The sequence below is a fragment of the Cherax quadricarinatus genome, chromosome 56, assembly GCF_038502225.1.
Source record: "Cherax quadricarinatus isolate ZL_2023a chromosome 56, ASM3850222v1, whole genome shotgun sequence".
NCBI lineage: Eukaryota > Metazoa > Arthropoda > Malacostraca > Decapoda > Parastacidae > Cherax > Cherax quadricarinatus.
The window spans coordinates 7,387,553-7,406,091 of NC_091347.1; the positions used below are offsets into that span (position 1 = coordinate 7,387,553).

Sequence of the window (18,539 nt, forward strand, 5' to 3'; positions counted from 1 at the left end):
GAGGCATTTCTGACGTCATGCCCGTACTGCTCTGTTTTTTTCTAGACTGTTTCTGGTTTTTCAGTTCTTCTAAGCTTTGTGTCTTAGCCTCTGCTGCTGTGACTTGTAGCTTCCATCTCCTCCTCTCTGCAGCTATCCTCTCCCCCCTTTTCTTGCTAAGTTCTTCTAGCTTCCTTCCCCACTCTTGCTTTCTATTCATGTTCTATGTATGTATGTGTGTGTGTGTGTGTTAGTTACCATTTTGTCCTAGGCACATGTCGATTAGACACTAGGCCTGTTGTATATGAGTACGTGTGTGTGTGTGTGTGTGTGTGTGTGTGTGTGTGTGTGTGTGTGTGACCAAATTGTCTGCATAAATAACTCATTACGATTGTGACCACATATAAACCTGTAGTTAATTACCACTGTAACTTGTTCAGCCATCAAAACTTTGCGGTCCAGTCCCTGGACCCATTATGTACCTCTGTAATCATTTGACTACCACCCACAGAATGGGTATAGTGTGCATAACAAAGATGTTAAACTAAATACAGAAAAGTGAATATAGAACAGTGAATATAGAACAGTGAATGCACAACAGTGAATACACAGCAGTGCATACAAAACAACGAATACAAAACAGTGAGTGTAGAACAACGAATACTGAAAAGTGAATAAAGAACTGAGAGAATACAGAACACTGAATAGAGAACAGAACACAGAACTGTGAATTCAGTAAAATCAGTGAATGCAGAACACTGAATACAGAACACTGAATACAGAACACTGAATACAGAACACTGAATACAGAACACTGAATACAGAACAATCACTGGTGGCACAGCTGTTCATTAATTGCCTTATTTGCTAATACATTTCAATGAAATATAAGGGGAAAGGGGAAACGCTAAACTCGCAGGGGTCATGCAACTCATCACGAAAGGGAGGCAATCACATTCGATCCCAGGAAGGGGATCACTAACATCGAGACGCCTACCTAGACAGGGTAGAAAAACATGCAACTTTCGCGTACTTAAGTACGAAGTAAAACTTTCCGTGATGCCAGTGGTTAGCGATTGATGCAATCACTGTTTTGCGGAGACCTTAAGCTACAGTGGCCTGGTGTCAAAAGCTCTCTCACACGGCGAGGGTCCGGGTTCGATTCCCGGCAAAGAGTGAAAACATTGCGAGTGTTTCCTTACACCGATTGTCCATGTTCACCTATCAGTAAAATGGGTACCTGGATGCTAGTCGACTGGTGTGGGTCGACAAAATTGACCTAATTTGCCCGAAATGCTCTGCATAACAAGGGACTTTCTATATAGTACTAAGTCACTGAGGTCAGCTAGGCCTGTATACCTTGTACATGTGCTTGAAGAAATAGATATTATTATTAATATTACTGTCACTCGTGGGAATTATTATTATTATAATCAAGGGGGAAGCGCTAAACCCGGAGGATTATACAGCGCCTGGGGTGGGGATGTGGAAGGCATTCAGGCTTAATTCGGGGAACTGGAGCACAGATCCAATTCCCTAAATCAAGAGCCCCTCACCAACATCAAGGAACCTTCCTTGAGGGGTCACTCGTGGGAAGTAATTGATGACCAGCACTCATGTGTAGTTACTGATGCAATCACTTTCATGGAAACCCCAAGTCATGGTTACTCTTGGGAAGTTATTGATACAATTACTAAACTTCCGCGACCATTATTATAACTATTAGTTAATAAGTTCGCCGTATAAGCTGCTTTATTAATGGGAAATGAAGCAACGTATTCGTCTGTCGAGTCATATATGTGAAATACAAGACAATATGCAGAGTGACATCTAAACTATGGTATCTGAGCGCCTCCGCAAACACGGTGACTGAGTGAATGATGGTGAAAGTGTTTCTTTTTTGTGTCACTGCCTCGGTGGGAGACAGCCAACGTGTTGAAAAATAGAATGAGGGTTAAGGTATTTTAAAATTCCTGAACCTTGGTATTGAGTCTTATTTACTCTCGGTAAATTTCAAACCATTGTGCTACTTAAGTAATATTCACTCGAGAGCCTGACCACTTATAAGTACTTAGCTGTGTCTCAGAATAGTGCTCAGTAATATCTCTACCAATAAGCTAAGTATTATTGTCATTATTATTACTACATTTACTCTAAACAGCTAAACTTAGCGAATCATTCAGCGCAAAAAATGGAGGCTCGAACCTACGTCCGCCAAAAAAGATACACATGGAGAATAAAGTCAGTAACCCCACCAGGTAAGCCTTGCAGATCAGCAATATTAATTAACTTGAGACGCTGGAATTCATTAAGCTTAAATCAGATTTATCTTCGCTTCAGTAGTGTTGTAGGATTAAAATAAAATATTTCATATACACATGTGTAGACACTTCATAAGATTTATGTGGTTCTGCTAGACAGGAACTGGTAATGTGCTGATCAGTTATGGTGTTTGTGGCAGCGCATATACAAGTCTCTCTCTCTCTCTCCGAATAAATACACCGAGTTTATTTCTTTAATCCCTAATGACCCTAGCGAAGTCTACATATTTTAAGCCTAAGAAAATGACTGAACTAAAAGGTCGTTAGTAGTTTTATTATCATTGTTATTGTGCAAAAACCCGTCTGTACTATTCACTTCCGCTGATCTTCACCTCGACTTTCAAACAATCGTTATTAACTCATGTTTGTTTAACCCAATATATTATCTTTAATACAAACACCTTTAATGTTAACACCATTAATACTAATATCACTGATATTACCATCAGTACCAACAATCACCCCTAACCCACATCGCCACTATTATCACCACCATGACCATTGTAATCCCCCCCCACTCACCACCACAACCACCACCAATACACACACACACATCACCCATACATGCATCACATGTCTATCACCACCAACACAACCACACCCACTTATCAGAAACCACTACCGCCACCACTATCATTGTGATGACTATTATCATCACAGCGCAGAGCCCAGGACAAACACTACTTCAATTTGGCTCATCATTTTCACCAAGACAGGTGGAGTGTTTACCGGGGTCCTCCACTCGTGAACTGATTCAGCGACTCGGATTGCAAATGGCTTCATATTGATATGATCCTCCCCAGGATGAAGAGGTTATATATATTTTCTGCAGTCGGCTGAAAAACAGCTTCAACTGGAAATTATTTGGCAGTTTTAGGAAAATTGAGAAAGAAAGAGAAAGTCAGAGAGACCGAGAGAGAGAGAGAAACCGAGAGAGAGAGACCGAGAGAGAGATCGAGACCGAGAGAGAGATCGAGACCGAGAGAGAGATCGAGACCGAGAGAGACCGAGACCGAGAGAGACCGAGACCGAGACCGAGAGAGACCGAGAGAGACCGAGACCGAGATAGAGACCGAGACCGAGATAGAGACCGAGACCGAGATAGAGACCGAGACCGAGATAGAGACCGAGACCGAGATAGAGACCGAGACCCTGAGAGACCGAAACCCTGAGAGACCGAAACCCTGAGAGACCGAAACCCTGAGAGACCGAAACCCTGAGAGACCGAAACCCTGAGAGACCGAGACCGTGAGAGAGCAAAAGAAGCTTCAGGAGGAAGCTCAAGAGAGCTTTAGAACAATCAAACAGAACAGAGAGCTTTTTAAACTGAAGAAATGAACGTTAGAACCAAAGAAACTACATACATATTTTTTTAAAGAGAAACTAGTGTCTACTGAAAACATCACCCGAGACAACACACCAAATATATCTCCACTCACAGAAGGGGAAGACATCACCCCGTATACTATACTGTCTGAAACCATTGCCACCTTATATAAGTGGCCAGCTGACACCTGGGCAACAAAGTTAGTCATGCTTTTCTCCGGTACTGTTTTAAATGTTTATGCAACTTCGTCCTATGATATAATTTGCGATTATATGTTGTTCAGGAAGGCAATTCTTAAGGTGTTTCGTAAAAACAAAAGACTAACTGAAGGGAATTTCATGCTACTTTGAAGCCCATTCAAACCACTCTTCTTGGTCGTCGATTTTTGTACGGACAATGCAGGAATTAACTAGGACTCACTCTCTCTTGGATATTTCATAGTGGCTGACCAATTCTTGGTCCGCTATTCCTTATCCAATTCGGACTTGCGTGAGAGTGCAACTTGTGTACTACTGCAGAAGTCGGTGAAGCTGCTGATATCTACGCCGAGGCTTATAACTTACGTGAAGATTTTAAAGGATTAAATCTCGAAGCACAAAATGCCAAAGCATCGAAGAAATCAACAGCCAACAAAAAAAAAATCTGCCTGCCTGTTCACAAGTGTGTTTTACCTGCAGCGAGTCGGGTCACAAAACTGCAGATTGTCTATCCAAAGAGGTGGAAAATGGTAGCGAGTGCTTTACTAACCAACTATAGAGTCCCTTTTTATTCTGGCAAAGAACGTCATCAATATATCTAAACTATTAGGTTTTACTTGAGAGAATATTTTTAAGGAGCTTGATCTCAAAGCTCCATAAGTTACATTATGCAAGAGAAAGTTCCTTGTTTCTTAGCACAATATTTACCTTCAAGTATAAGCTTACAATTTACTGTGCACAGCTTAATCAATCCAGTGATAATATCCTTAGTGTAAGACAAAGGGAAATTTTCTAGTTCCTCTGAGACATGTAACACATCTGGAAGAGGAACTCTGGTAAACAAGAAGGCGAAATGAACACTCACGAGTCGCTGCCTTGTTTAACAGAATTCCTCTTCTAGAACTGTTAACATGGCTCAAAGAGGAAGTAGAAAATTTCTCTATAACTTACCCTAAGAATATTATCACTAAATGATTGGTGACAGGTTCCAACAGCTTACATATGGAAACAAATTAGTAACTCAGAAGGGACATTACACAAAGTAGCCACTTTATTAAGTACATCTGTACACCTGCTAGTTCGTGCAAATATTTACTCACCAATCACGTGGCAGCACCTCACTACCTTAAAGCATGGTCAAGAGGTTTAGTTGTTGTTCAGTCAAAACATGAGAATGCAGAAGAAAAGTGACCCAAGTGACTTTGACCGTGGAATGATTGTTGATGCCAGACGGGCTGGTTTGACTTTCAGAAACTGATGATCAGGAATTTAACACACAACAGTCTCCAAAGTTTACAGAGAATTGTGAAAGGACACAAAACATCCAATGAGCGGTTATGTGGGAGAAAACAATTTGTTAATAAGAAGTGTCAGAGGAAAATGGCCAAACTTGTTCAAGTTGACAGGAAGGAGACAGTAACTCAACCATACATTACACTGGTATGCAGAAGAGAATATCTGAATGCAAAACATGTAGACCTTAGAAGTGGATGGGCTACAACAGAAGACCAAACTGAGTACCACTTCTGTCAACTAAGAACAGGAACCTGAGACTACAGTGGGCACAGGCTCACCAAAACTGGACAGTTGAAGATTGGAAAAACGTTGCCTGGTCTGATTTCTGCTGCGACATGCAGATGGTGTAGTCAGAATTTGGCATAAACATTTGGGATAAAGTGGAACAGGAGATTCACAGCATGAATGTACAGCCGACAAATCTGCAACAATTGAGTGATGCTATCATGTCAGCATGGGCCAGAATCTGTGAGGAATATTTCTAGCATTTTGTTGGAACCATGCCTCGAAGAATTCAGACTGTTCTGTACTAAAAGAGTGTACCAAATGAAGTGGCCACTAAGTGTATATACAAAACACGAGAGGATCAGCAAACTGAACGAAAATAATCATGAAGGACCCGTGAGTAATAATATCAGCTGACTTTTAAGAACATAAGAACATAAGAAAGAAGGAACACTGCAACAGGTCTACTGACCCATGCGGAGCATGTCCATGTCCCCCCCCCCGGATTAGACCAATGACCCACCCCCCGGATTATCCCAATGACCCACCCAGTCTGGTCATCCCCACTTAAGGACGTAACACTGTACCAGACCCAGCAGCACAAGCTAGTCAGGTCCAACTCACATCCACCCACACCCACTCATGTATTTATCCAACCTATTTTTAAAACTACACAACGTTTTAGCCTCAATAACTGTACTCGGGAGTTTGTTCCACTCATCCACAACTCTATTACCAAACCGGTACTTTCCTATATCCTTCCTGAATCTGAATTTTTCCAACTTGAAACCACTGCTGCGAGTCCTGTCTTGGCTGGAAATTTTCAGCACACAATTTACATCCCCTTTATTTATTCCTGTTTTCCATTTATACACCTCGATCATATCCCCCCTAATTCTACGCCTTTCGAGAGAGTGCAGATTGAGGGCCCTCAGTCTATCCTCATAGGGAAGATTTCTGATACATGGGATCATCTTTGTCATCCTCCTTTGTACGTTTTCCAGAGCATTTATATCCATTCTGTAATACGGTGACCAGAACTGAGCAGCATAGTCTAAATGAGGCCTAACCAAGGATATATAGAGTTGAAGAGCAACCTGAGGACTTCTATTATTTATACTTCTAGATATGAAGCCAAGAATTCTGTTAGCTTTATTGCGAACACTAATGCACTGTTGTCTTGGTTTTAGGTTACTGCTAACCAGAACTCCTAAATCCTTTTCGCAATCGGTAGTATTAAGATCTACATTATTTAGTTTATATGTGGCATGGTTATTTAACTGTCCAACATTTAGAACTTTGCATTTGTCAATATTAAACTGCATCTGCCACTTCTCCGACCATTGCGTCAGTCTATTCAAATCATCCTGGAGTGCTCTAATGTCCTCATTAGAATGAATTGGACGGCCTATTTTGGTGTCATAAGCAAATTTGCTTATGTCGCTATTTATTCCCTCATCTATGTCGTTTATGTAAATTGTGAACAACAACGGGCCCAACACTGACCCCTGAGGAACACCGCTTGTGACGTGCCCCCATTCTGATTTCTCCCCATTTATGCAAACTCTCTGCTGTCTATTTATCAGCCATGCCTCTACCCAGGAAAAAATTTCTCCAATTCCGTGTGCCCTAAGTTTCCTCGATAGCCTCTGGTGTGGAACTCTATCGAAAGCTTTACTGAAGTCCATATACACAATATCATATTCATTACCATGATCTACCTCCTCAAACACCTTAGTGAAAAATGTTAGTAAATTCGCAAGACAGGAACGCCCCTTCGTAAAACCGTGTTGAGAATCATTAGTCAATCTGTGCCTGTCAAGATGGCTACAAATTGCTTCGGTAATTATTGATTCCATAAATTTTCCAACCTATGGAGGTAAATCTTATTAATGGTCTATAGTTCGAAGCCAAGGACCTGTCACCTGCCTTGTAAATAGGTATTACATTTGCCATTTTCCACTTAACAGGCACTATGCCAGTTTGTAGTGATATGTTAAAAAGATTAGCCAAAGGTATGCTAAGTTCCTCTTTACGTTCCTTTAACACCCTTGCAAGCAGTTCATCAGGACCTGGGAATTTCTCTCAAAGAACTCAATAAATCAAATGTTACGACAGGAAAATTACGGGGTGGATACTGAGAACCTTCAAAATAACGCAAATATTAGTAGTGACAATATTCAAATCGCTATTACTTTCTCGCTTAGAGAGTTAAGTTCTAAAGAGAGTTATTAGCCATTGAGATATAGAAATGGAACAAATACAGAGATCATTTACAACTCACAGTCAATAAAGCATTTAAATTGCTGGGAATGCCTCAGAGTCCTAAATACGTACTTACTAGAGCAGAGGAGAGATCCTTGAAAAAATATACGAGGAAACATACTCGAGAACCTAGTGCTAAAACTGTACACTGCCATAACATACTGGGGTGAGAGATACGAGAGAAAATTTAAAATAAACCCAGTGAAAAGTAGAGATACCGTGGGCACAATGAGAACATTGTATCAACATCCATGGTCACACACTTTTTAATATTTTACCAAATATATCAGTAACTGCCGAAAAAGTATATAGAGGTCTTCAAAATGAAACTTGCTAAGAACTCCGACAAGTGCTGGATCAACCAGTCTGAGATGTGTAAGTGGACAGCGGGCTTCCAGCAGCAACAGTCTGATTGACCAGGCCAGCACCAGACTACTCTGGCCTATGACAGGTCTGCGGGAGTGGGAAACCCCTCAAAATCCATCAGAGGGAAACCAGGATCTTATGAAATGTTACGGATGGTAACGTTGACTTTCGAGTGCTTTTGTAAAATGATTTCCTGAAACTCTTAATACTACGACGAGCGTCAGCACCATCATGTCAGTTAGTCAACCAGAAAAATAAGTTATTCTAAACAGTTAAGTGGATAGAGCACGTCAATACGTGACGTTAAATTGAAGTCAAATTGCTTTATACAATGCCTATCATTCAATCCTCCCCGTCCTGATTTCCCAAGCCTAACCTAATCTTTTAAGCCAAGCCTTGCTCAGCCTAGCTTCCTTAACTACTCTTCCATGCCCTGCATAGCCAACATAATCCTGCACAACCAGCCGTGAGAAGCCTAGCCCTATCCCAAAGAGAGTGAGAGTGCACATGGGATATGCACGAGTTTGTGATGGAGTCAGCTTCTGGTATAGACAGGCGCCTGCTGCTAGGCTCTGTGATCGCTGGCCCGTCATGTTCATGGATCTCAGACCATCCGTCTATGTCGCACCACCACGCTGCTGCCCCACACTCAAGGCTTCCCCCCACACAGCCACACTGCTTTCGCATACCCCTGGCCCCACACTCCTGACCCCCACACTCACTTACCACACACGGTGGAAAAAAAATGAGAAAACAGCTTTCATTGCCTATTATAAAAATCGAATATTTAGTGAGGCTTGGAATTCTTGGGACATTTACCCTCCGTTGGCTTTAATTAAAGAGACGAGGATTAAATTTTACCATATTTATTACTCATTTTATCCCTTCATTATTTTCATGTTTTGGAAGATTTATTTACTTTAAAGTGAACTATAATAACAGACTCAGCACGAAGGAACATTTGACCAAAATATATATAGGTGATTTAAAACAGTTTAAATTAAATCCCTTCGCTGATTATTGAGGAGCGCTACTCGCACTACATGTGGCTACAAGTGCTTGAACTCACTCAGGTCTCCATTCAATATTCATAGTTGTTTTATTCGTCAGGAAAAATGACATGTGTTTCCTGACAGGATCTTTGTCATAATTTGACCTGCTGGCCTGACTGTTTTTATTTATGGTCTGAATATTACCTCTTATGCAAAATAAATATTAGAAATTTTTATGTAAATGCTACCAAATTATTGAATATTTGCGTAAATTAACGTTAAATAAGATGGTTTACGAATAGACTTAAAAGAGTCTGACTCCGACAATCTGATAGATAATGATTTGAATCTATTACGGGAATTATCTGCAGAAAATCTCAAATTTAACTAGATTTCCACCTACCATAAAAAATAACCAAAATGATTCGTTCAGTTTTTTTTCAATTATCACTGAATAACAATGCTCAAGTGTCGGATAATTGTGTAATCATCCTGCATCGTAGCGAAAATATTTATTTGCCGGCCACAGATCAAAGTTCTCCCATAATACTCAATAATACAGCGACCAACACTTTTAAATCATTGGTCAGGAAGGAAATTTAAACTTACCACTTGATGCAGTCCAAAACCTGTAGTACAGTGTTTACTCGTCAGTTAATGCAGTGTTCACTAACACAGGTGGTATGAAGTGTTCACTAACACAGGTGGTATTAAGTGTTCACTAACACAGGTGGTATGCAGTGTTCACTAACACAGGTGGTATGCAGTGTTCACTAACACAGGTGGTATGCAGTGTTCGCTAACACAGGTGGTATGCAGTGTTCACTAACACAGGTGGTATGCAGTGTTCACTAACACAGGTGGTCCATGGGTTTTATCCGCCATCAATGCTTCACTTTTTTTCAGTGATTATTTCCTATACACTAATAACCTGAGATATTTCATTCACTTTTCATCACTGTTTCACAAATATTAACCGAAATTCAATCATTATTTCATTTCTATTGTCTGTGGAGGATTGAGATGGTTTATTAATTGGAGTTTAAAAGCCTATCGACTACACTAGTGCCATTTAGGCTGCTCGCAACGTACTCTCCACCAAACAAAAATACTTTAATCCTTAATATAGGGATTATAACAAACTTTTATCTCTATATACGCCGAGAGGAATACAATTCTCGGTGTATGTATCATGCAGATAAATTGTTACCCCAGTAACTGATATAAACATGGATAGTTTCGTGAGGTTGTTCCTCCCTTCACCACTGTTGTATGTATACTACTGCCTCTCCTGGTTGGTTGGTTCGCTGCGCTTCAAGTCTGTAGATTACTCAAAGTGTCATTTAGGTTCCGTATCACTTTTTCAACACCGGTTAAAAATACTTTGAACCCTAAAACAGGAATCAAACTCAGTGTATATACACTGAGGGAGTTACACATCTCCTTGTACATACCTGTCGTTATGTCCTTGTTTTAGTTATTCAGGTTTAAACCTGTCGAATAAGCAAAGTCATTAAGGCTGGGGATCGCTTGTACGCCATTACTCAGCGACACCCTGTTCATACAAAGCTGCTCTTAAGACATACACGTCAAGAGATATACATTCAGGATATATACTAATTTACTTCCTCTGTCATCTGTGAAATTAACTATTTCTATACACTTGATTAATGTATTTCGTTTTTCATCAACATTAGAATTTCATTATACTAACTAAAGGGCAATTTAGTCATCGATTAGTTGTATTTCATCACTGTATGATAATTTCATTATACTAACTAGAGGCTTTGTTATATTGTTGTAAAAAATAAAAATAATATTAGATGGCCTAGTCAGGTCATGTTTGGTTACATGTTAGGTCATTACAATCTGTGTTTCACTGACCGACGTCAGAATTCCACTGGTTACATTTATTAAAAGTTCTTATTTATCAGATTTCCGTTGATTTTAATTATTATTTTGAGCCAGATTCCAAACATTATTTTTTTAGGTACATGCTGCTTCATTTATTCACACAGTTTTTTATCAGTAAATAATATAATCAATTTAAACGGGGCAAATTTAAGTATAGTATTCTTGACGTGTGTACACTAAGAATAACAGTGAATGTACACAGTGAATGATAGTGAAAAGGTGAATTGTAACATACTCCTAGCTGCTAAGAGTATGGTCATGCACACATATAGGCTGCCTCCCGGTCAGCGAACCAACTGATATATTCGCGTGAAAATATGTTTCACTTAGGTAAATTCCACACCACCATACTGCCCTGATGGTTAAACCACACCGAGAGGTGTATGTCTCATTGCTTATAAACCAAGGTATCTCTCAATATTTAAAAACCTAGGTGTTTATCTCTCAGTATGTATACACAATGAGTTGTCAAAGTCTCAGTGTGTGTGTAATATATATATATATAATATATATATATATATATATATATATATATACACCGAGTTTCCATTTATTCCTATGTTAGGGATTGTAATAGCCTTTACTGGTGGTGACCAGGTTACTGGCTACCACACTCCACCACAATAATTCAGCATGGGTCATACAACGCTGGCGCCCCAATAACAGCTAGTTCTAAACTGTCTTTACTTCTGTCAAGAGTACAACATTTGGATCCAAGAACTTGAATGGTATATTCATCATGCGAGTCATCTTACTGATTCATGTAATCCATCACAGCAGAGGACACACACATCCAATTTTCCAGTGTGTGTGTTGGGAGTCACTATGTCAACAAATGGAGTCGGGGTGAGACGAGAAAAGGTCCCCAAGACTGTCACCTGCTTCCTGTCATGACGTGTATGGAGATGAACACGACATGTCTGAGCCTGTGTGTGTGTGTGTGTGTGTGTGTGTGTGTGTGTGTGTGTGTGTGTGTGTGTGAGAGAGAGAGAGAGAGAGAGAGAGAGAGAGAGAGAGAGAGAGAGAGAGAGAGAGAGAGAGAGAGACAGAGAGAGAGAGACAGAGAGAGAGACAGAGACAGACAGATACAGAGAAAGTTAGTTTTAGAGCTGCCAGCTAGCAAAGGCACTTGTCAACAGACACTTGCCCTGTTGTACTCACCAATATGTAGCTGGCAGGGGTTGAGTTTTGGCTCCTGGTCCAGCTGCTTTGTTGGTCGCTACTGCTTTCGAGAGCCTTAACTTAGCCTTTCTTAAAGCTATGCATGGATCCTGCCTCTAAGACTCCATTTTTCAGGGCGTTTCCCTTCCTGACTAAGCATCCCTGAGTCATCTGTGATTTCAACTTCAAATTGTGCCCTTGTGTTCCTGTTTCCCGCCTCCCAAACAATCTGTCCCTCTGCACATTAACAATTTTTCTTAGTATTTTGTACGTTTTCATCACATCACTCAAGTATATTCTTGTAATGTCATCAGGCTGAGTTCCCTTAACCTCTCCTCATTGGACATACCCTTTAGCTCAAGGACTAGTTATTATGCATGTGCTGCAGTAAAAATATTGTATAAAAAATGCTCCATAGTTCCGGGATTTATACTGAAACTGCCAAAAAGAGACTTCGAAAAGGATTCTGCTCTTGACTCTCGCCCAGGCAGGTCACAGCAGCTCTCCTTACTTACTCTGTCTCCCTACGATCCCCGTTGGGGAGGGGAACCTTTACCAGCGTTGTCATCGCCTTGACTTACACGATGAGCTACGCAAATCGTGTAAAGATCAAACCAAGAAATGGTACCGTTGATGATTCAACGAAGATTGCTTTTGCAACTGTTGTTCAGGGAGCACTGGAAGTAAAATTCAACACCATATTGTCACTGAAAGAAGCATTCATTGTTGTGCGTCACGATGATGCTGAAGCAGAGAAGCTACTCACTACAGAAGCCATCACTACTCTTACTACTCAAGGGTTTACTGTTACGTCATCTCCTGCCCTCAGGGCAAGGAAATCAGTATTCCTAAAAAAACTGGACAAGATTCTGACGTCTCAAACACCTGCTGAACTCAAGTCATCCATCGAGACGCAAAATACTTGGGCTACTGTTGACAGCATTACAAAAATCCCAAATGCAACGTCCATGATCAAGGTCACCTTCACCGACGTGAACATGGCTGCCACTGCACTGAACGAAGGTCTTGCTGTCTACTACTACTACTACATCAGCCCTACCTACATTGAAGCAGAGAGATATCACTACATCCAACATTGCTGGAACTGTTATTCATACCATCACACCACCAAAGCTTGTTCAGTAAAAGACAAGAAGTTCTGCACTACATGTGGTAGTGAGGGACACGCCTTCAGTTCCTGCACCGCTGCTGCTCCAACACAACCAGCGTGCTTAAACTGCAAGAGTAATGATCACCATACACTGGCAGCAAAATGTCCTACAAGAAAGGATATTATGAAGAAAACGTAAGATGCAGCAAAGAAAAAACCTACTAGCAACACTCCAACGTATGCAGCAATTGCAAAAATACAAGCAGACACTACAAAATTACTTCAAGCATCTACTCAGCCCGCCTCCACCACCACCACTACCATCACTCCTCCAACATGTCACGTAACGAAGATTCACTACTGTCTACTATACGCTCATATGCAAAACATGGCTGTACCTGGATCATTTAACTCTACCATCAACGAGTTATTTGCATTAAATAACATGCCTTCATTTACATTTCCAGCATCTCCACCTTCTGAAGAAATTCTAAAATTCACCAAAAACTTAATCGCCAACTCTTCTGCAGAAGTTCCTTCAACACCACCAACTAGTGACGTCAATCCAACAACGACCAATGAGAAGCCTCCACCGCCACCACCTCTCACTGAATCCAACCAATCAGAAGCCTTACCACCAGAAACATCTTCTAATTCGTCTACTGAAGTTGAAAACGAAGCAACACCACCTTCCTCTACTCCACCACCGCCTTCTCTACTTAGCTCACGTCGATTACCTGGAACACCATGGGTTAAACACAAAGGACTCATATTCTACACCACGAGGCTGTACCCTGCAAGCATGACTCGCCTAGAACTCATCCAACATCTCCAAGACAACACTGTATCGTACCAAAGCGAAGAAAGACCATTCCCTACCTACAACCAGATACTCCACCAACTCCAAACCAACGACTACTACTACAGCTCTCCCATAAGTGTGATACAACTCCCTCGAAAACAATTTACCGCACTGATAAACGGTTTAAGACCATAACCATCTCATCCTGCTTGCTGCCTTCTGACACTCCCAGCTCCTACCGCTGCCTTCGCCATCCTCTCCTAGTGAGCTAAGCAATGACATCAGTCAAGCCTCTCTATCTACGTCTCCAGTACTTTTGTACCACATGTCCCAAAGTGGTTGGGCCACTTGCCTTGATTCCTCCTCTTCCCCTCCTCCCCATCCTTTTCCAGTTATTTCCATCCTTCCTTATCCTTCTTCCTTCCCATCTTACGACAACTCTCGTCGTCCTCGATTCGATTCGATTCGACTGAAACAGGACGCGTATTATTCCTGGTCAGTCAGAGCGGCCAAGAAAGAGGAGAGCGAGGTGTTTTGTGCAGTAGGTGAAGCACAGCAGATATAGGTGTGTGATTAGTTGTGTTGGTGAGTTTTTTTTAGTTTATACTATAGGTAATCTTATGTGTGTTTAAGTGCTCTCATGTTTACCTTTAAGTCCCTAGTGTGCAGAGGCCTGGTTAAGTTTTGGGAGAGTACTCGTTTAGTGTTTTTACCTGTTGGTAGACAGACCGGCAGAAAGAAGAGGGGAGGGAGGTCATGGAGGCTCCCTGTTTATAAACGTTTATATATTTTTTACTCACTAGTAGAGGTGTGCTAGTAAGCTAATGCGAGTAAAGATGTTGGTTGCAGCAGAGTAGATTGTAGGTTGTATATACATTACTATTATATTTTTGTATAGGTGAGTTTTTGTATCTTTCCTTATAATAATAATGAGTAATTAACATTCCACATTTAATGTGAAGGTACAAGCTGAACCTTGAGTGGTTTCTTTTTCTATTTTTAATAATATAAATGCCCCTCTAGGAGCCAGGACTTTTTATTTACGTTATGCAGTCAAAAAAGTCGTAACATGGTGGCCTGCAGGGAAGAATTATCAAATTTAGAATAATTTACATTTGAAAACTGGAGAGTCACTATTTAAAGGAACGATTTATATTAATAGTAATAACTTTTTTCAGGTGTAATTAATACAATTATTTTTCTGCCTGATTTTTGTGTGTGCACATTTGGTGATTTAGGGAGTTATTTAATAATTATAATTTTCTGTAAATAATATTTTAATGTACCTATGTGCTTTGCTGTGAGATTTACTTTATATAAGTAATTTCTACTGTAATATGCAAGTGTTTTGTGCTATTACTTTCTAAGATGTCTGTAAGCAGTAGAGATTCTAGTGGTGACAGGGGTCTGGAAGGAGATCCTGGATCAAACCTCACTGCTAATAATGACAGTAATGTAATACAGACATTAAGACTAAAATTACCTCTAATTAGGAAAGAAAAAGATTTGAGGAGGATTGAACGTACTAAAATTCAGAAAGAGAAAGAGAAATCTTTAGGGCTAAAAAGAGAGAGAAAGTGTTTGCTGCTTCACAAGTAACAGGTAACAGGGTAGACATATTTAATTTATAACAAGCTATAAAGTAAAGCAAAATCCCAGAAATGGCCAGACAGTAACATTAGCAAGAACCCATTTAAATGGCAAACTATCAGATATTATCAGAGAAGTATAGGAAGAAGTTTAGAGGTTTGAAGTTTAGCAGTTTAAAGTTTCAGGAGTATGGAAAGGAAAAGATGTCGCTGCTGACAAAGTGGTGCCGCTCCAAGGATTATGAAGGTGTAATGACTTTAATTTTACTAGAAGATCTTTTGAACAGTGTACCTCCTGGCCTTAAGGCATATCTTGAAGAAAAAGATTTTAATGATTTTAACTATGCTGTAGAGTTGGGTGAAAGGTTTTTAGCCAACCAAAAAGTTCGAAGTAGTTATCACCTAGATCATGTTAATTTTTCTCCACCAACTAGAAGTAAGAAATTTCATATGTTTAAGCCAATTTTTTTTCAGCCTCATAATCCAAAGAGTCAGCATACTAACCACCAGAATCCTGGTTCCCAGGAATTTAAGTCTACTTCTCAGTTACCTGCTTAAGACAGTGGTAATTCAGATTTAGGTTCAAGAAATCAAGGAACAGGCAGGAAAAGCCCAGTTCTCCACCTCAGGTGGGCCTGGTATCTTTAAAGTTTATAATTGTACTTACTGTAATAAGGGTCATTTACAGCAGTATTGCAGGGAGATGCTTAAGGACCAGACTGCTGCACAGGACTCTCAAGTACCCCGGTTACACATGCAATAGTTTGTATTGCAGTCTTACCCCAGAGTACGCCAGAAAGTTCAGCTGTTTTAGACCCTCAGATGGAGGTCTTTTCAATTAAGTCTACAGTGGCCTTGCACCAAAATGAAGGTAGGGTGTTATGTCTTTAAGGGACGAATGTAGCACATTCTCCCTTTTGCGCAGGCTGTATCACCAGTGCCAGAAGATACACTGAAAAATATATATATTTTTAAAAGGGATTTCAGGATCTACTATTAGGATTCCAGTGTACAGATTGTGGGTGGAGTGTGGTTTACTAGTCTGGGTACCTGCCTGTAGGTATTACAGAAGATTTACCTTTTCCAGGTGGTGACCTACTACTAGGCAACAATGTTATGGGACTTCTAAAAAGTGAGGAATGTTTGGTTTGGAGGGACCCTGATTACAAGGTTGTAAGGTAAAACCTATAGCTACTGTGACTAAAATTTTTCGATGTGTACTATGACTAGCCAGGTGAACAAGGGAAGAACGTCTGTGCCTCGCCTTGATCTTTCTATTGACTGTGGTGACAGTTTGGGCCTGAGGAGCTTGTTCATTGAGTCTGACTTGCAGGAGAGACTGGGCAGTGATGAACTGGTCCAGGTCAAACCCGGTTTGGGGGGGGAGGGAAGTCTTGGTGCTGGCATGGTAGTGAATGCCTTGACTCTGAAGCAGCTGGTTGAGGTCCAGGGATGTGGTGACTCCCCGAAGGCTATCCAGTTGCCAGCTGTTAGAGGAAGTGGTTTCCAAATTTAACAAATGTTTATTTTACAGAGTATGTGATCAGTCATGTCAGAGCCATTTGAGGATAAAATTCTGATTTTTTTTTTTACAGATTCCCAATGGAGGATATTTCAGTATTGAGAAGGGAGAGCTGGATAACAAATATTTACCAATCACTTATCTTTTTACCAGGTTACCAGAGTTCTGCCCCTTCTTAATAATTTTGTGTGAGTGATTTTGAGATTACTGGTGAAATTTTGTCAGTTAGGCTTTGCACAAGCCATGTAGTTTTGAGAGAATTACTTAAAGTTAAATCTACCAATGTCTTTCACTCTAAAAGTCAAGTAGAGTGGTTTCACCAGTCTCTCAGGATGATGTATGTTTGTTGTACCCAATACCAGAAGGACTGGGATGAAGGTATTACCCTCCTCTTAATTGTTGTGCGGGGAAGCACTCGGGAATTATTAAGTCATGGGCTAGGTGGTGATGGTGTTGCTTCCCCCTCGGTGTTTTCTCTCATTTTCAGAAACTGGCTAAGATGAGGTGGACGGCACTAGTGAACCAGCCTGTCAGGCTGACCAGGATGACGTGGGACCACGAGGTGGTGCGACATATTCTGGAGGCTAGAGAGGAAGTGTTGGTACTGGAGCCGGCTCCTCGGAACGCTCTGATTAGTAGTGAATGGTACCGGCTAGTGGATGAGGTTTCTGATGACAATAAAACCCACAAACCGATCAGAAAAACCCGTATGGTTACCTTTATCAGCAATCTGAAATGACTAATATTATGAAAGGTAAAGTACAAGACTTAGAAAAGCTGTGTATACAACTGTTTTGGAGGGAGATGTATATGGTGGAAGATATGAAGTCTTTTCATATTTTCACTGTACTCAGCGAGAGTCAGTGGACATTGCCTTTCAAGGGTTTCACACTAGATGACACTCTCAGCATGTTCACTCACTGCCGCACAACTAATCGTTCAACTGTAGAGGTGAACGATTATTTTCCAAAATGAAAGAAAGAACGCATCACAGGCAAAAATATTTCAACGCCGACTCTCAAGGCTGACACTAACGACCACTGAAAGTGACATTCTGCGAGAATTTGGTTTTAGAGATGTAATTTAAGTATTTACTACTCAGAAAGCATGGAAACCCAATTTGCTTGAGCTTACTTTAACTTGTCTGGTTTATCAGGGGTATGTGTTCTGTGAAAGAACATGATAGTTTGTTAAATAAGTGTTTATAACTTTTATTTCTATAACCTACCGGTTCATTTTCCTTATATTTACAATAGCTCTAACTGCAAGAAATAATCACAATGCATTATCTGCAGCATATATACGTCCTGAGTGCAACTCAGGACGTATATATGCTGCAGATAATGTTTTTAAACTACTAAGTAATGCAACAGCAACAATGATGATAATAAACCAAAACGTGGGCGAGATACCCACATACAGTTTATTCCGTGGCCCCCACATGACTAGTTCCGACCCTGAAGAAAAGTCAT

The 18,539-nt window shown here is 40.5% G+C and overlaps 1 protein-coding gene across 2 annotated transcripts in view; it reads right to left on the reverse strand.

The window, feature by feature from the left end:
• Positions 1 to 18,539, reverse strand: part of LOC128700672 (pyrimidodiazepine synthase) — a 640,204-nt gene that overhangs the window by 354,315 nt on the left and 267,350 nt on the right. The window contains exon 1 of one of the 2 annotated variants that reach the window (XM_053793963.2): positions 9,578 to 10,215. The exons of the other annotated variant lie outside the window; for it this stretch is intronic. The gene's annotated coding sequence lies outside the window, so the exon portion shown is untranslated. Of the gene's footprint in view, positions 1 to 9,577; positions 10,216 to 18,539 lie in introns of those variants that run through there. 2 annotated transcript variants of the gene reach the window in all.